Here is a 20,087-nt window from a genome sequence, read left to right on the forward strand (position 1 = left end):
TGAATTGATTTTAGGATTGCACATTTTAATTGGTTGCTCTTGTGTTATGATTTTTTATTTAGAAAATTAAGGTGAGAACCCTAAGAAGATTCCCACTGGACACAAACTTAAACAAGTGGTTAAGTAAGTGTGAAGGTTCACTTCATAAGGGCAAAGAGAAAAGACATTAATATGGTGTGGATGATGCAAAGGCGGAAATTAAGGAGCATAAAATGAAGAAAGGAATGAAGAAGATGACCGAATGGAAAATGACCCAAACAATAACATAATGAGAAAATAAATGGCGAAATGGAAAGGAATGGAAAAGATGAGATAAAGGAAACTTATAGAGATTGGAAAGGATGAACACGCCACTTGGAGGGTGAGAACTCCAAGATAAGTGAGGAAGAACCGCCACTTGAAATGCTCACACACTCAAGATAAGACCCAAAATATTTATGAGACAAAGCTCACTAATCACTCAAACAAAGTTTCTTAACTATTCAAATTTTAGGTCCTTGTCTTGAAAAAATGGGCTTGGTGCAGGCCCATTTCGCTAAGTACACTCCCTTTTATGCTATGTGAACCTACTCTAGCCTATTTTGCTATTTGGACCCCTAAAGTGAGCCAAAATTATTTACAAACATGTTTTTATCTTTTAAGAAGACTAGAAGAAAGAATAATTGATGTTCTGGTCTATGCCAGTTCTTCTTATGGTGAGGTCCGTCTGATATTGGGTAGGGCCTTGACTTGATTGCTGAGATCATTGCTCATAGTGTGATTTGCCTCTTGATTCCTTGGTCATCCTATTGGGTACTTGGTTTGTATCATGCCCCTCAGCTGGAGAGAATTCGACCTCGAATTTAGAACTCCTACAAATAACATAGTTAGTTTGTTCACATATAAGATATTGCAAGGTGTGGAATGTGAAGTAAACTTATGTTCATTAAGCTTTGGGAGTTCATATGGATAAGTTCTAGATACAAGCCATGTGTGGAAAGAGTATTTGAGGATGAGATGGTGTTTTGCTAAAAATCCTCTTAGAAGGTGAGAACCTTTAGGAGGCATATCTCTTCTCCAAGTGGCGTGACATCCCTTCTTCTTCCATAAGCTTTCTTCACCCCTTCCTTTTTTTTATCTTTCTTTTTGCACCATCCATTCCATTTCTCTTTGTGATATCATGCTTGTCTTTTAATTTTGGTTATCACTTGTCTTTATTCATCTTATGTTCCTTCCATTTCTGCAATTTACTTTCATCATCATAATCACCATATTGTGTTTTTCTCTTTGCCCTCTATAAGTGAACTTTCACACTTACTTAACCACTTGGTTAAGTTCGTGTCCAGTGGGGATCTTCTTTGGGTTCTCACCTTACATTGCTAAAATAAAAAATCATAAACAAAGAGCAACCAATTAAAATGTACAATCCTAAAATCAACTCACATCATTTAACCTCATTGGACGTAACTTAACTGACATCTTGCTTAAGCGAGATATTTCTTGCTCAAGAGATTTTAAAGAAAATAAAAATAACCTTCATTCTAACAAACTCTCTTAAAGGAGCTTGAGTGAGTTATGGGTGAGCATGGGTGAGTCCTTGGCGAGTTTGGTCTGAGAAATTTTGCCTCTGGAGTGATCTCGCTTGGGTGAGTCTAGGCTAGTCCTGGGCGAGTTTGCTCCAGAGAGCAAGTTTGCCTCTGGAGTTATCTTGTGTGGGCGAGTATGAGTGAGTCATAAGCGAGTTTGATCTAGAGAACAAGTTTTCCTTTGGAGTGATATCGCTTGGGCAAGATTGGTTCATCTGAGCAAGTCCTTCATCGTGTTTAAAGCTTGGTTAAGCTCTAAGCGAGTTTTGAATGCCCTAACTTTGTGTTTTCTCTTCATCTCTAACTTTTCTATTCCTCATCTAGCCCTTTATCTCCATCTTTCCTTAGATTCCTGAAATTATTACAAACTTAGGAATAAATAGTTCTTATTCATCTCATAATCCAAAAATATGTTATAAGATTCAAATTCCTAAATTTAAGGTTGAATTATACCTTTATCAACAATTAAAATCCAAAAATTCCTAGCTTTTTCCATAAAATGTCACTATATTATTGCACTTATCAACTCCCCCAACCTATAATCTTGTTTGTCCTCAAGCAAAGTAAATGAATCTAAACAAATCATACTTGAGTTCAATTATCAAAACAACTTTATTCACTAAACAAAAAAATAAATTAGAAAATGATGGTACTTCCAACTTTAAATATAACAAGATATAGATACAATCAATTTCCAGGATAACAATGAAATGACAATTTATCAAGGAATTTCTTTTCATATTCTCATAGGTAAGTTTTCTCTCTCAATTTCCACTGATTCTTAACAAATCATAGTTGCCTTTTCATTTTTCTTCATATCACAATGATATTAGAAACATGAATCTTAAGATCTTTTGCAGGGTTATAATGAGGTTAGGCTTCTATAAAATATTGACTTTTCAGATAACAAAATGCACACTTAAAAGAAAAACAACATACCTATTATTCAAATATAGTAACATTTGTGTTATCTAATCACCAATTTCTTTAACACTTTCACCGTTTTCTTTTCTTATTCATGATTAATTCATTTATATATATATATATATATGTGTGTGTGTGTTTTATTCCTACCTGTGAACAAAAATATAATATTTCTATTTTCAACAAAAATGAATCATTTAAACTTTAATAACCAAAACCAACCTTCCATTTTTTGTATATGTAAATTGCATCTATGGTCTCCTTCCCTTTGTATGCCAACAGGTAGGAAAATATATCGAGTAAGGTTTAGGGTGCAATAAAATCATAGGCCAACAAGGGTTATCTAAAAAATTGTTATCAATTTAAACAAAGGTTGACTATTTGGCCATGATTTTCTAATTAATACAAATGCCTTAATCATTTTCAATTCATCACTGAAACTCTCAAACTGTTTAAGATTCACACACACTTACTTGGCTTAATTAGTCTAATTCCTTATTTCTTGTCATTCTCTGTTCCAACTAATCATCCTGTTTAATTTTCATGCACCAAAATCTCAACTAAATTTGAATATAGATTCAACACAATTCCTTGTCCAACCCGTGTCGATATCATTCCATTGTTCTAATCTTAAACACAAAGTCTGATTAATAATTTCCCCACAATTCAAATTAATATTCAAATTCTCAAAATAACATCTAAAAATAAATTAAAAATAGAAAAACAAACTCAGCAAAATAAAATAAAACTAAAAAAATAAGCAAATTAAAAAAAAAACTGAAAAAAAATAACTAGAAAGATAAGATCATGTTTATTCTGCTTTTGCTCAATCATCACTTCTTAGTAACTCATCCAACTTTGTGTTGAAATCATCATCTTCATCTACAATTTTAGATGGTCTTGGTTCATTTCCATCTGTTGGACCTGCACCCTAGAAAAATAATACTTGTCCACGGGCATGCAACATAAGCTCCAAACTAATCCGAAGGCATGCAGGAGTTGGGTTGCCCTTGAGGAAGAGGTGTAGGAATATTGTCATACTGAAAGACTCTTGAGTGGGTTTCTCAATGGGACTGGACGTAGCCCTTGTTGAGGGGTGAACTAGTATAAATTTGGTGTCCATTTCTATCTTTATATTTATCTATTATTTGTTGGGCTTTGTGTTTGTTTGTTTCTCAGGTTTACTATTAGAGTTTGGGCTTCATTCAACCCCCCTTTTGAATCCAACTGCACCTTCAATATCGAGGAACTGCGTGAGGCAATATGATTAGAATGGATTAGTTGAAATAGCTAGGTAGATCTCATCAGTTGATCCTAGTGCTCATGGATTCATCAGACATTCTCGTCAAACGGTCCTTTTTGGATATTACTGTCGTGTTTGGATTGAGGTGGGGATTTGTGGGGAGGGGAGGGAGTAGATTTGTGAGGATTAGAGACGGTGTGTGAGGTTCTTTGAATTGAGGGATGATCGAGTGGATTTGTGAGTGATGTAATAGTTAGGAGAGAATTTAGAAATTATTTTAAAAGTGTAAAATGTAAGTATACAAATTTATCCTTTTTATTAAAAAATATTTGAATAATGGATTCTGGTATATTTTTTTGTGTAGGTTTGAGTTAATTATTTTTTTCAAATATATAATATTCATAATTAATCTTATTTTGTAATAAAAAATTAAAAAAGTATAATAAAAATAATTTTGTGTTAAATTGAAATAAATTTATTAAATATATTAAAATTTATGAAAATAATATTTATTATTATATACATTTTTATTTTATTAACTATATATGTTTTTTTATATTATAATTTAATTTTATTATTGTTATTATTTATAATTATATGTTGTTATTAAATGTATAATTAAAAAAATTAAATTATTAAATAAATTTATCTAATATTTAATTTTGTATACTGTATATTGCATATATGTAATTATATTAATAATTATAATAGTAATAAAATAATTAATATTATTAATAGTTTGAATAATTTATATATTTTAAAAATAATGTACAATTTAAACATAGTAACACGATAAAATTCTCATATTTTCATAAATATTATGAAATATTGACTAACAATTTGAAAAAAAATTATTTTATTTTTTATGTATAATTTTTTTTTATTTCATTTGTATGCAATAAAAAAAGAAAAGAAAATAATAACTTTCGCTTATCATTAATAAACATTGGATGAACATGAAATATTCGGTGATATAACGAGACCAATTAATCATTACATTACTTTAAAGACACCATAACATGAAAACATCTTCATGAACCAGCTGCGAGAAGTTGCTCCCCCGAGGACACAACATGTGCACCCATGTGTAATGAAGTAGTTTGTCATTCATAGTCAAACTACCTATGTTTCTTACATTTTGACCGTGCACATATTCTCTTGTCATGGTTAATAGGACCTGTTGACAATCAAAATGTATGTCCTCAAGGATGGTACCAGAGGTTAACAATAGACCGTCATATTTCAGATTCGCCACTTTAATCTAATCCCTATGTCTAATTATAATCTTGTGTGTGCCGATCTGAGTAGCAAGGTAACCCAGTGTTGTTAAATGAAGATTTGAGCAAAAAACTCTGACCATATCCTCATAATGTGGTAGTCTTATACTAAGAAAGTGCTGCAAGCCTTGGAAATTCAAATATTATTGAAACTGAAAGCCAGATGTGGCAAAAAAATAGGAAATCTAAGACTTTTGGTGGTATGACTAATCTACCATGAAAATTTTCCTCAAATGCAATCATCTACGTTTCGTTTGAAAATATCGGAAATAATATGAAATGCCCTGCATCCTTTGTAGTGGGATCATAGGAACTTCATCATCATTTGGTCTGCCTTTACCCTTACCCTTATGATGTGAGTTATGTTAGAATATATGGCCTTAAACAAGAGGGGGTTGAATTGTTTATAAAATATTTTCGAAAACTTTGAAGGTATAATGAAAGCCAATGAAGAATCAGAGAGAAAGAAACTAAGGAAAGCAATGCACAAAGCTGTTTTAGTTCATTTCCAGAAAATCAACCGGTTGTTTTTGCGATTCAGCCGGTTGTTTTTTATCAGCAGTTAATAAAAACAACTTAAAACAGATATATGTGAGATCAGGGAAAGAGAGAATCACACAAACAGATTTATACTAGTTCACTCTTACACCAAGAGCTACATCCAGTTCCCAGAAACCACTGGGTATTCCACTAGGCAATCAAAACCAGATTACAAACACCACACCCCAAAGTAGTGACCTTGAACCCCTCAAGAAACACACTACCTTTGGCAAACCACACCAAGAGTATTGATCTTAAACACCTCAAGAACACACAACACTCTCTGGAAACACAAATATAGAAATACAGAAGATTGAGAAAGGATTACACCTGATCAAAGCACAACTGAAATGTATAAATTGCAATCATATTCCACTCTCACTTGAAAATCCGAAGTTTGATGTGAATCTTGAAAACTTTAGATCAAATTTGTCAAACTGAATTCTCAAAACTGTTTCTTACCTTCCAAGAGCATATAACAAACTATATATACTTCCAAAGGTTGGTTAAAGACATTTAAAGCAGGAGCATATTCAGTTAGAAATCATTTAAGATATATTCATCAATCAAAATTGAATTCTGTTAGTATTTTCAAAGACACAATCGGTTGAAATCACGAAACAACCGATTGATTTGACAAAACAATAGGTTGTTTTTCACTTGGTTAGAAAAACATCCAATTTCAAAGAGGTCTTAATTCACATCAGTTTTAGATTTAACAAGGGAGTGGATTACACTTTAATCTACCTAGATCCCACCCACACACAGCAACAACTCCAGCCTTTCATCAAACATCTTGGATTTGGATTCTTTAAAGCTCTTGATCACTATTGATCAACAAGTTAATTTTACGATTACACATTTTTATGGGTTTCACTTTGTTTATGAGTTTTTTGTTTAACTAGAATATGGTGAGAAACGCAAAGAATATTCCCATTGGACACAAACTTAACCAAGTGGTTAAGTAAGTGTGAAGGTTCACTTATAGAGGGCAAAAAGAAAACAAAATTATACGATGTTGATGATGAGTAGGTGCAGAATTAAAAAGCATATAAGGGAAAGAAAGAAGATGAAAACCGGATAGAAAAAGATGAACACAAGAACATAAAGGAATGGAAAAGTAAAAAGATGAAAGGAAACATAAGCTTAGGATGATGAAGGTGTGGCCACTCCACTTGGAGGGAGAGGAGACTCCATGATGAGTGGTGAAGAGCTGTCACTTGAAGTGTAGAACACTCAAGATAAGACCAAAATTCTAGAAGACTCGGCCCACTAAACACTCTGACAGAGTTTATCTTTTACTCAAAATTCAATGTGTGAAAATACATGAGGCTAGACACCCTTTATATAGGAGAGAGTGACTTGGGGAGCAAGAGTGAGAGGGGTAGGGGAAAAATTTGTGAGAAACCTTCTAGAAGGTAGGTCAAAGAAACCCTAAACCTAAGTGCACATGTTATGAAAGGTGGGCTTGGCACAAGCCCAATTTACTAAGTACTCCCTACTTTAGCTTATCCTTAAAAATTTTAAATGATTCTCAACGTACAGGGAAATTGATTCTAGTAAAAAAAAAATCAAGAGAGACTCATTGCATCAAGTGATTTTACCTTCTTTTATTACTCTTCCTCAAGCACAAAAAAATAAACAACTCTAACAATAAACCAGCTCTCACTTTCACTCCTTTTGGGCAGTGCAAAACCAACTCTCTTAATTTAAAGTTCACTCTATCTGAGCACAACAACAACAAGCACAACTCTCACAAAATCTAATTTTATTTATACACTAACAAAGTTCACAGGTCTAGAACTTTTTTAAAAAAGTGGTCAAGATTCTCTTCTGCACCACTTTTACCAAGCACTGTGACCATTGTAAACAAGGAAACCTCATTCAAAACTGGCACCATTGTATTCTGAATGCATGCACAACTGCCCACCAATGTATTCATTGTGTTTAATATATTCAAAATGGATGCAAGGGTATCAAAGTAAAATTGCATTGTGTCTATTGTGCTTATGTGTAATCAGTTTAAATCTTCTCATTTTTGTGAAGAGTACAAAAATGCCCCACCCGCTCCCCATTCGCTTGAACACCCTCAAAAACACTAAACCAAACACACACTCCACCTGCTCGCCCCTCCCTCCTCCCTTATGATACCCAGAAACAAACAGACCATACAAGACAAATGATATCAAAGCACTTGCCTATAAGCCATCAGACGATCATTGAAGATTGCTCGCATTAGACAATATTATCATCTTCTACTTGTCATATGAACTACTACGTCAAGGAAATTTCCATACTAAACTTTTACATTCTTAGAATGTTTTGTGTTCCCAAATCTTATTTGATATTTCTAAATCCATAGAAAATACTTTTTTCAAATAAGATTAATGGTTAAATGATTATGTCAATGAAAAACACTTTCCATATTAATCATAAATTTTTTCAAATACAGTTGTGAAATCATAATTAAATTTAAACTTGTATTACAAAGGTTTTATATGAACTTTGCATTGATTGGAAAGCTTTGAAAAATAGAGCATGAACATTCTCAACATAAAAGAGTTTTTCAAAATATGTTTAGTGGAAACATATCTAGGATAAAAGGTGATTAGGCGTCAACGTTCAAATTTTATATTAACTTGGAAAGTATTTGAAATATCATTTACAGTGAAATATCATAGAAAAGAAAGTCTCAATAATTCAAGGAATTTATAAAAGATATTGTTTTAGTAATACCCATGATTTTTTTAATTATAATGTTCACTGATATTGATATTGTTCTAAAAATTTGTTAGAGGAACATAAAGACGCATATAAAGTTAATAAACAAATTTTCCATATTCAAGGTCTGATAGGAAAGAGGTGAAGCTGATAAATGATATTTATGCAGATCAAGAAAGAAGTAATATAAAGGAGATACGAATGAAGAAATTCAAAGATAAAGATTATTCAAAACGCAAATCAATGGTAAAACACATTGAAGACACATAAACGAACTTTCCTATTTGAGCGTCTATCATGAAGAAGAAGATGAAGAGTAAAAATAAAGAAAGATTCAAGTTTATAGATGTTTAAACCTCAATGGATAAAGTGAATTCAGATAAAGAAAGTATTTGAAGAACAAAGTATTGATTAAGGATGTGAAGATTTCTTCAAAGCTAATATTTCCATTTTGAGCATCTGATACATGGAAGATGATGAATAGTGCAGAAAAGGCAATATCCAGGTGAAGAATTAATTCAAGCTTCAATGTTCAAGTTAAATACAGTTAAAGAAACATTTTTAAATGTTTATAATGATTCAAGAACGCGTATATTACATTAGAGCAAAAGTTTCCATTTCAAGCCTCTAGCACCTTTAAGGAGAAGAACAATGTAGCATATTTGAGAAAATATTCAAGTAAAGAGTATTAAAGCCTCAACATCCATATTTGAAGAATATAAAGAAAGTATTTGAAATGCCTTACATGTTAAGACACATAAAGACCAATCAGAAGCAATTTTTTGTACATTGAGTGTCTAACAACTTTAAAGCTTTAACAATCATATTCTGAAGACTATATAAAAACATTGAAGATGAAAAACACAACAACGAAGTGTACATAGTGATATACAAGTTTTCTAATAGTACAAAAACATGTTTCATAGTTGTGTGATTAGAATAGTGTTATACAATTTACATTTGCTTACAAGAGAGAATATGTGAGATTAGGTTTTAAACCATTGTAAATCCTTCACATTGTGAAGTATACCCTATGAGCTTTCATTGTTCTCTCAGTAGAGCGGTTTTCTTATTGTTAATAGGTCTTGATCTCAGGGGGAGATTATGACTGGTTGCCTAGAGAGGTAAATAATACTTGGGTACCTGCAGAGGTGTAATAATATTGGGTGTACTTGAAGGGGCGGAGAATACTTTTATACCTGAAGAGGTGGAAAATACTTGTTGTACCTGAAAAGCTAGAGAATACTTGGTGTACTTGAAGAGTTGAAGAATACTTTGTGTACTTGAAGAGGTGGAAAAATATTTAGTTTAAGACTCTTAAGTGGGTTGCTTAAGGAGATTGGACATAACCCTTGTTGTTGGGTGAACCAGTATAAAATACTTGTTTTATTCTCTCTTTCTCTATCCTTTATCTATTAGACGCTATGCTTGTTCTATTATTTTTCAGGTTTGCGATTTGAGTTCAAGCTCAATTCAACCACCCTTCTAGAGCCAATTGTACCTTAAAGAATTAAGAGATAAAATGTTCCATTGCCACCTAAAGCATAAGGAACTAAAAGATTCTTCTTTCTTCCATCTTTCCTTGCTTCTCCATCACTTTTTCTCCTCATCCTCTTTATGTTCTACCAATTAGTTTTCTCCCAAGGTGAGTAGTTATCATATTTCCATCCTTTTCCTCATTTTATGGTGAGAAATGTGACATATTAGAAGTATAGGATTATGGGTTATGAAACCCTAACCCCTAGAATCATTCCTAAAGAGATAAGTTGTCTTTTGAACTTTTCTTATGAAATATTTCTAGAATTACCATTATTCTTTCATATAAAGATATTTGAGCATCATATTATGTCTTATGAAATGCTTTATTAGAATTTTTGAAAGTTATCTTTACTTTGAAGTTAAAACAACTTCTAGTATGATAATTTTTTAACTATAGTTCATATTTTACATCTTACTTAGAAAAGAAATTGTAAAGTATGCTTGTAAGAAAACATATCACTCAAAGCCATTCATATATCTTTCTTTGAATAACTCTAGGTAGATAGGAGAGCCCCTTAGGTTCGAATTTCCTAGGGGGTATAAATATCAAGAATTCATAGCACAAAGGAGACAAAAACCTCTCAGAATGTTTGAACTCTACATTATGCCAACGGAAAAGAAAAGTTAAAGAGATTTTTATAGACAAGCACAATATTTCTTGAATTAAATTTAGTTACTAATATACATTTCAGATATGATTTCTTTTATTTCTTTCAAAATGCTAACTTGTGAAATATTTAATAATCAACTTATTTAGTGTGTCTTATGTTACCACTCACTAAGTTAATCTTGTTGAACCAAGTGGTGTTCAAGCTTTGAAGAATCCAAACCCTTTGAAGGATGTTGAAGGCTTGGTTGTGCTTGCTGTTGTTGTCCTGTCTTAGATAGGATCTGGGGTAGATTGTTTATGTAATCCACTCTTGATTGAATCCAAAGCATAGGCATTCTCAATCTTTTTAAAAGAAAAGTGTTTTTCAAACTAAGTGAAAAACAACCGATTGTTTTGTCGAAACAACCGATTGTTTGTTAAAACCGATTGATTCGTGGAAACAACCGATTGTTTGTTTTGGTACCATAACAGAAAAATGGTTTATACTTTGACTGAGCATTAAATGTTTTTCTAACTGTTTATGCTCCAGTCTTTAATGCTTTGACCAATCCTTAAATGCAATGAATAAGTTTGTTAAGATTTTATAACAAACAACATCTTTGAATATATTCGGAAAAACAGATTTGAATTAAGAAGTTTTTACACAAGTGTTTTGAGTTTTTCAAAGAGTTGAGATTGCTTAGAGATTGAGATTGATCAAAGAGTGTGAGATAGGATTTCTGCTTGTATTGATTTCAGAATTGCTTCTGTAACAAGTGTAATCCTTGTATTTGTTGAACAAGAATCTTTGTGTGGCTGCTGAGAAATGTTGTGTGTTCTTGAGGGGATCAAAATCAACATTCTTAGTGTTGGTGTGTTGGCCAAGAGAATTGTGTGTCTTGAGGGGATCAAGGTCACTTTCTTGGTTGTGTTGTAAGTGATCTAGGTTTGATTGCTTAGTGATGTTCCTCAGTGGTTTCTAAGAAGATTGGATGTAGCTCTAGGTTTAGAGTGAACCAGTATAAATCTCTGTGTGCATTTTCTCTATCCCTTAACTCTTTAAATTCAGTTTTGATATTTGTAAACTGGTATAAACAACCGATTGTTTCTGTGAAACAACCGATTGTTTTTCTGGTGCTGTGCTTTTTGCTTTGTGTTTTGAAAAACTGATTTCTTAATCAAGATATTCTCGAAGTAATTTCATTCTAGGTTTAAAATTTTTCGAAATCTCTCTTTAAACCATTCACCCCCCCTCTAGTTTAAAGCCATACATTCTAACAAATCTCACATAGTTTTATATATTTCATATGAACAGGATCAAAACTTTTATATTGTCATTGATTTGTCTAATAAGGTTTATTTTGAGTTGTAGTGTAGTAAACAAACTAGAGGTTATGAGTGTCGCTACTACATGATTAGTGGATGATAACCATTGTGTGAGCTGGTATTAATAGAGATTGAGAACAGGTAATATGCTATAACTCATCAGAACAGTGATAAATTATATTATTACTTCTAGACTTAACGTTAACTTAATTTCAAATTTTGTAGTTTTTTAACAACACACACCCGCTGAACTTAGAAGCAATGGAATATATTAGAACATTAAAGGGAAAATATTTTGATGAATTGTGTATAACACTTTAGGGTAGATAACACTTTAGGGTAGATGTGGGACACACTCAAGGCTGCTCATGGAAACAATGAACCAAAGGAGGCAATGTCAAAGAGTCAAGCAAGAAGGCAAAACAAGAAAAGCCTCAACCTCTGCTTCATGGCCAGAAAGGAGGATGACTCAAGTAGTGTAAGTTCATCTAACTCCTCAAACTCTGAAAATTATGGTTAATTACTTCAAGTTTTTCAAGAAACGCATGAAGAAACCAACCGATTGGCCCTCTTGAACAATCGGTTAAAAGAAAAGAATAGTTGGCTTGAAAACAGAGTAACATCACCGGGAGAGGAATTAGAAAATTCAAAAACAGATTTTGAAAACCTTGAAATCATTTACAAAAACTCCTCTTGCAGGTGTAATACTCTTGTTTGTGAAAATTACGAAAATCTTGAAAATAAGGTTCACTATCTTGTTAAAACTGTGAATAACCTTTCTAAAGGTCAATCCAACTTTGAGAATGTCTTGGCATCTCAAAATTGTGTTTTTGGAAAAGCTGGATTGGGTTTTAACCCACAAAACAAACAAGATAGATTTTCAAAATCATTTTCGAAAATGCCAGATAACAACCGATTGGATCATCGAAACAACTGATTGTTACATGCTTCTATTGCATGAAAAGAGGTCATTCTGTGAGGTTCTGTAAAATCAGAAAATCTGATGTTCCTAGAGGCTTTATGAAGTGGATTCCTAAGTGCAATAAAGATTCAATTGATGAATATAAACAAAATGGACCCACATTCATAAGGGGACCAAATCTTTGTACTTGAAAATCTTCTTTGTAGGAAATCTTGGAGGAGAGAAAGCAACAATGGTACTTGGATAGTGGATGCTCCAAGCACATGACAGGGGACAAATCAAAGTTCTTGAGCATCCCCTTTAAGCAAGAAGGGCATGTCACCTATGGGGACAACAACAAAGGAAGGATTCTTGGGAGAGGATCCATAGGAGACAAAGACATCTTGGTCATCCATGATGTGCTCTATGTAGAAGGTCTAAAGCACAATCTGCTGAGCATTAGCCAACTATGCGACAAGGGATATCAAGTGATGTTCAAGTCAAACACATGTGAAATCTGTCTACCCAACACCAAAGAGGTAATGTTGGTAGGTAAGAGAGAAAATAATGTGTATCTTCTAGATATCTCTTCACCATGTTCAATTGGATGTATTCTATCCAAGCAAGATGAATCTTGGCTTTGGCATAGAAGAATTGCTCATATTCACATGAATCACTTGAACTAGTTAATTTCAAGGGATCTTGTGATTGGGCTTGATGACTTTTTACGGCAAGTGCACCACTTTGTCAGAAGTAATAATTGTCCCTAAGGACGGATATCGATCCCACAAGGAACAATGAATTATCAAGTACAATAATTGCTAAATATAGAACAAAACAATTAAAAATGTGTTGAAAGTGGTTATGTTGGCACTGATCAATAAGAAAACAAACAAAGAATTAGTTGCTTCAATTGGAAAAATAGGGATTAGGTTTCATCTATCTCACTCTCATGTATTTTGATTAGCATGTCAATATTAAGTTCTTTGATTGAAATAGATGCCCGTATAAAAATCATTTATATCGATTCCTCGCATATAAAATTCTTAAGAATGTTCCCTAACTATCGATCCCTCGCATAATTATAAGAACAACTTAGAACGAAGCTCAGACGTTAATGGCAATTAATATTTTAAGTTTATCCCTAGCACTCAAATATGTTAAGTATTGTTGTTTAGGTTTGAACCCTAAAAATACCTCCCGGACAGATTTAAGATTCTCAATTTGTCACGGAAAGTTAAAAGTAAAACAACAATACCAATAATCAATCAAGAACTGAATATTAATATATAAGATATCACCTCAATACATAAGAGTTTGAGCAGATTACTCTCAATCCCAAAGGGTAGAATTAGCCACGCATACTTCTAGCACCTTCCATTCTCCCAATTGGGTTACAATTCACTCTATGGTGTTTTCCTCTCAATCTGGCTCACTAGGGTTGAACCTCTAGCCCCCTATTTATCCTAATTTTCTAGGGTTAGGTGGCTTGCTATGTCGCGCTAATGGGCTAAATGATAAAACATGAAAAAGGCCCAATCTTTCTTTGCATCTTTTTCCATTCTGGGACCTTCTATCTTTATCTTTTTAGCTCAAATCATTTATCTTTAATCCAAATCTCCAATCTTCCTTAGAAATCTGCAATTAACACCAAATTTGGGAATAAAATACTCTTATTCAAATAAAGATCATAAAAAATATAAAAAGGTATAAATTCATAAATTAGGGATTATTTTATATGTAAATTAGCAATAAATCCTCATAAGTGCCTATATTTTAATATGAAATATTAATGAAATTAGACATTTATCAGCTACCAAAGCTCAAGTTTGAGAGGGATCACATTTGTGAAGCATGCCAAAAAGGGAAACAAGTGAAAAGTTCTTTTAAAATAAAAAATGTTGTTTCTTCTTTAAAACCCCTTGAACTTTTTCACATGGATCTCTTTGGACCCTCAAGAACTATGAGTCTTGGTGGAAATTAATATGCTCTTGTTATTGTTGATGACTTTTCTAGGTTTACGTGGACTCTTTTCTTGGAATCAAAGAGTGATGCCTTTTCTGCATTCAAAAAGCTAGCAAGAAGGCTACAAAATAGAAAGAACTGCAACATAGGCTCTATTAGAAGTGACCATGGAGGAGAATTCCAAAATGAGAAGTTTAGCAAATTCTGTGAGAAGATGGGGATTCTGCATAACTTCTCTGCTCCAAGAACTCCACAGCAAAATGGTGTGGTAGAGAGGAAGAACACGTCTCTTGAAGAGCTAGCAAGGACAATGCTTAGTGAATCATCTCTTCCTAAGTACTTTTGGGCGGATGCAGTGAGCACATCTTGCTATGTGATGAATAGAGTGCTTATTAGGCCCATTTTGAAGAAAACTCCATATGAACTCTTCAATGGAAGGAAGCCTAACATCAACCATCTCAGAGTTTTTGGCTGCAGTTGTTTCGTTCTCAACAATGGAAAGGAAAACTTGGGGAAGTTTGATGAAAAAGCGGATCTTGGCATCTTCATAGGGTATTCTCTCACAAGTCATGCATATAGAATCTACAATAAGAGGTTGATGATTGTAGAAGAATCAGTTCACGTTGTCTTTGATGAGGTAGATCACAGAAACATCCAAATCCCGAAGACCAGAGCTGAAGAGGATGAACAAAGCATTAGTTTGGAGAAGCTGGAAATCTGTGCAGAAAAACAACCAGTTGATTCGCAGAAACAACCGATTGAAATTCTGCAACAGAGTGAGTTGCCCAAAGAGTGGAGGATTCCTAGAGATCTGTCAGTGGAAAACATCATAGGGCAGATAAAGGAAGGTGTCTCCACACGAAGCTCCATCTCAAACTTCTGCAGGCACACAACTTTCGTATCTCAAATTGAACCAAAGTCAATTGATGAAGCTCTCAAGGATGAGAAGTAGGTTGAAGCTATGCATGAAGAGTTGAATCAGTTTGCAAGGAATGAGGTATGGTTTCTTTTTCCTAGAACAGATGAAATGAACATTATAGGTTCGAAGTGGGTTTTCAGGAACAAGTTAGATGAAGATAGTGTGATCACAAGGAACAAAGCAAGGCTAGTTGCAAAAGGCTACTATCAAGAGGAGGGCATAGATTATGGTGAAACCTTTGCCCCTATTGCAAGGTTGGAGGTTGTGAGGCTGCTGCTGGCTTTTGCTTGTATGAGTGGTTTCAAACTCTTCCAAATGGATGTCAAGAGTGCCTTCTTGAGTGGCTACATCAATGAGGAAGTGTATGTAGACCAACCACCGGGTTTTGAAGATCATAAGCATCCCAACCATGTCTTCAAGTTGAAGAAAGCTTTGTATGGACTGAAACAAGCTCCAAGGCAGTGGTATGAGAGGCTTAGCAACATTTTGCTATCTCATGGTTATGAAAGGGGAATGGTAGATAAGACTCTCTTCATCAAAATGTCAAATTCAGAAATAATTCTTGTGCAAATCTATGTTGATGACATCATATTTAGTGTTACACAAGATAGTTTGTGTGAAGAATTTGTGGCTGCAATGAAAGGTGAGTTTGAAATGTCTATGATGGGAGAATTGTCTTTCTTTCTTGGATTGCAGGTTAAGCAAACAAAGGATGGGATCTTTCTATGTCAATCAAATTATTGCAAAGAGATTCTCAAGAAATTTGAAATGGAGAGTTGCAAAGAAGTAAGCATTCCAATGCCATCAAGCTGCTACATGGATGTTGATTCTACTGGAAAGAGTGTAGATCAAACCAACTACAGAGGACTGATTGGCTCTTTGCTATATCTAATAGCTAGTAGGTAGGACATCATATTTGCGGTGTGTCTTTGTGCTAGATATCAAGCAAATCCTAAAGAGTCACACTTCAAAGTTGCAAAAAGAATTCTGAAATATCTCAAAGGAACATCATCTTTTGGGTTATGGTATCCTTCTCACTCTCCAATTCATTTAATTTGTTATTCATATTCTGACTTTGTAGGTTGCAAGCTAGATAGAAAGAGCACAAGTGGCACTTGCCACCTCCTTGGCTCAAGCCTAATCTCATGGCATAGCAAGAAGCAAGCATGTGTTGCTCTCTCTACTGTTGAGGCTGAGTATATAGCTGCTGGTAGATGTTGTGCATAGACTCTATGACTCAAACAAAAACTAGCAAACTTTGGTTTACAAATCAGCAAAGTTCCTTTGATGTGTGATAACACAAGTGCCATCAATCTTACCAAAAATCAAATTCAGCACTCAATGACCAAACATATTGAGATAAGACATCATTTCATCAGGGATCATGTAAACAATGGGAACTGTGAAGTGAAGTTTGTGGAGACCAAACTGCAATTAGCTGACATCTTCACAAAACCACTACCAAAAGAGAGGTTCTTTTTCCTAAGAAATGAGTTAGGTATTCTTGATCTTAATAATCTCTCCTAAATCTATGTTGTTACTATTAAAGTCTATTTGTGAATACAAATAGGGGGAGAATTAATTGGTCTTGTGAATCCTTATCTGAAACTATTTGATTCTGTTAAAATCTCTGATATAAAACTGGTTTCTGCTGCTGCTGATAGAAACAACCGATTGTTTCGAGTAAACAACTTATTGTTTATCAGATTTTATGTCTTAAATGTGTGAAAATCTAACCTGCTGTTGTAAGAAGCATTGGATGGTAGATATGTTATTTTTGCAGGTACTGCTTCAGATTCAATCAGATCAAACACAAGCACCAGGGATTTGTCTTCATCAAATAGGGGGAGATTGTTGAACCAAGTGGTGTTCAAGCTTTGAAGAATCCAAACCCTTTGAAGGATGTTGAAGGCTTGGTTGTGCTTGTTGTTGCTGTGCTGTCTTAGATAGGATCTGGGGTAGATTGTTTATGTAATCCACTCTTGATTGAATCCAAAGCATACACATTCTCAATCTTTTTAAAAGAAAAGTGTTTTTCAAACTAAGTGAAAAACAACCGATTGTTTTGTCAAAACAACCGATTGTTTTATACATAAGAGTTTTTAGAAAAGGTTGAAAACTGTTTTTCAAATGGTTGAGCTGTTAAAACCAAAACAATCGATTGATTTGTGGAAACAACCGATTGTTTGTTTTGGTACCATAACAGAAAAATGGTTTATACTTTGACTGAGCATTAAATGTTTTTCTAACTGTTTACGCTCCAGTCTTTAATGCTTTGACCAATCCTTAAATGCAATGAATAAGTTTGTTAAGATTTGATAACAAACAACATCTTTGAATATATTCATAAAAACATATTTGAATTAAGAAGTTTTTATGCAAGTGTTTTGAGTTTTTCAAAGAGTTGAGATTGCTTAAAGATTGAGATTGATCAAAGAGTGTGAGATAGGATTTCTGCTTGTATTGATTTCATAATTGCTTCTGTAACAAGTGTAATCCTTGTATTTGTTGAACAAGAATCTTTGTGTGGCTGCTGAGAAGTGTTGTGTGTTCTTGAGGGGATCAAGATCAACATTCTTAGTGTTGGTGTGTTGGTCAAGAGAAGTGTGTGTCTTGAGGGGATCAAGGTCACTTTCTTGGTTGTGTTGTAAGTGATCTAGGTTTGATTGCTTAGTGGTGTTCCTCAGTGGTTTCTGAGAAGACTGGATGTAGCTCTGGGTTTAGAGTGAACCAGTATAAATCTCTGTGTGCATTTTCTCTATCCCTTAACTCTTTAAATTCAGTTTTGATATTTGTAAACTGGTATAAACAACTGATTGTTTCTGCGAAACAACCGATTGTTTTGCGAAACAACCGATTGTTTTTCTGGTGCTGTGCTTTTTGCTTTGTGTTTTGAAAAACTGATTTCTTAATCAAGATATTCTCGAAGTAATTTCATTCTAGGTTTAAAATTTTTCGAAATCTCTCTTTAAACCATTCACCCCCCCCTCTAGTTTAAAGCCATACATTCTAACAAATCTCACATAGTTTTATATATTTCATATGAACAGGATCAAAACTTTTATATTGTCATTGATTGGTCTAATAAGGTTTATTTTGAGTTGTAGTGTAGTAAACAAACTAGAGGTTATGAGTGTCGCTACTACATGATTAGTGGATGATAACCATTGTGTGAGCTGGTATTAATAGAGATTGAGAACAAGTAATATGCTATAACTCATCAAAACACTGATAAATTATATTATTACTTCTAGACTTAACGTTAACTTAATTTCAAATTTTGTAGTTTTTTAACGACACACACCCGCTGAACTTAGAAGCAATGGAATATATTAGAACATTAAAGGGAAAATATTTTGATGAATTGTGTATAACACTTTAGGGTAGATGACACCCTAGTATAAATTTTTGTATAAGTAGGTTTTTATATAATGTTGTGTTGTTTTGGAACTTTGTTTAAATTTACTAAATATATTTTATATACATTTATACTTGTGGATTGATTAATATGTTTACAATACTCAAATTCGTAAGTTATTGTGTCAATATATATGTTTGAAAAGGAATGTACTATTTACAGGTTTGAAATTACACAAAATCAGCCAAAAATTGAAAGAAAAAGACATACACAGACAATTATAACATACCAATCATACTTTTAACATTTTTAAAGACAGTTATATGAGAAATGTCACTATTTCCTTAATATATATTTTTTTTAATTTCAACAATGACTTCGACTCTGTCCATCATTATTACATTCTTTATGACAATGGTTTATAATAAAATTACTAATAAAAATACTTATTATTGACAATGATCCATGATTAAACTACAACTTACAAGAATGTCTTAAACAACGGGTTAAGAATCATTTTTAAAAGGTATAATTACCTTTCTGGTCCTTACATTTAGGGTCAATATTCAATTTACTATCGTGGTTATTAAAAAATTCAATTTGGTTCTAACTTTTTTAAAAATGTATTTAAGTTGGTCCCTTCGATTATTAACTTTGGACTAACAATGTTAAGTGTTTCCGGTGTGGCACAGATAAGTGCAAGCATAGATTGTGATTTGTTGTACACATAGGTCTCCTCCTCCTCAACTTCCCCTTCACCCACACCACCTCTCCCACGTGCTTCCCTCCCCAACTCGCCTCCACGCTTCGCTTCCTCACCTTCGTTAAGAGCCTCCACAACATCTCTTTCATCTACCTCTCCCACCTTCGTTGTCAAAGAGGCTTTGGTGCTTAACAAGTAGTAAATGTCCAAGGAACTCTTCACCACAAACAAAATTGCTATTTCATCGCCCTAAACTTGTTGTCGTGGAAGTCATGTCCTACAACCAAGCCTTCGTAGGATTGGCACCATACGAACCCTATTGGCGAGAGCTTCAAAAGATTGTGACTTTTGAGTTTCTCTCCAACCACAAAATAGAGCAACTCCGCCACATTCGTGTCTCAAAGGTTCAAACCTTAGTCAAAGAGCTCTACAATTTATGTTATACTAGAAATATAAACAACAAGAACAAAAAGGAGAATGAATCTAGTTATTGTGTTGCTACTTTGGTGGACATGAA

The sequence above is a fragment of the Phaseolus vulgaris genome, chromosome 11 (genome assembly GCF_000499845.2).
Source record: "Phaseolus vulgaris cultivar G19833 chromosome 11, P. vulgaris v2.0, whole genome shotgun sequence".
In the NCBI taxonomy this organism is placed as follows: Eukaryota; Viridiplantae; Streptophyta; class Magnoliopsida; order Fabales; family Fabaceae; genus Phaseolus; species Phaseolus vulgaris.